This window comes from Tupaia chinensis, unplaced genomic scaffold (genome assembly GCF_000334495.1).
Source record: "Tupaia chinensis unplaced genomic scaffold, TupChi_1.0 Scaffold000074_1, whole genome shotgun sequence".
NCBI classification, from domain to species: domain Eukaryota; kingdom Metazoa; phylum Chordata; class Mammalia; order Scandentia; family Tupaiidae; genus Tupaia; species Tupaia belangeri.
Window position 1 is genome coordinate 1,747,837 of NW_006159534.1, and position 470 is coordinate 1,748,306.

The following is a 470-nucleotide window of genomic DNA, read 5'->3' on the forward strand; positions in this document are numbered from 1 at the left end:
TGAGGCTAAGAGCTAGTTATCCAAAGACAGACTCTCGAGAATCAAAGTCAGGGACCAGCAGTTGGCGTAATGGCTAGACTCTCATGTAGTCGATCGTGGTTCAAGTCCCAGACCTGGTGGCTTAAACTTACACCGGGTGCATGTGCACGCGTGCCCGAGATCCCGAGAGGAGAATGAGGAGAAGGGATTGCAGCATGGCCATCACCCCTGGGGAGTGATTTCTCACTTTCTGTCTCTCTGTTTCTCTGTCTTTCTGGCAAGCACGTGCGCCCTATAGCAAAAACCTCTCCAAAAAAAAAAGAGAGAGAGAGAGAGAGAATCAAAGCCATAGTAATCAATGAGGAATATGAGATGCAGGAAAATCTGATCTTGGTGTCTACTAAAAGGTAGGAGGAGTCCAGCAGGTGGCATGGTGGTTAAGGTGCTGGATCTCACATGTTGACTATGTAGTTTAAGTGTCAGGCCCAGTG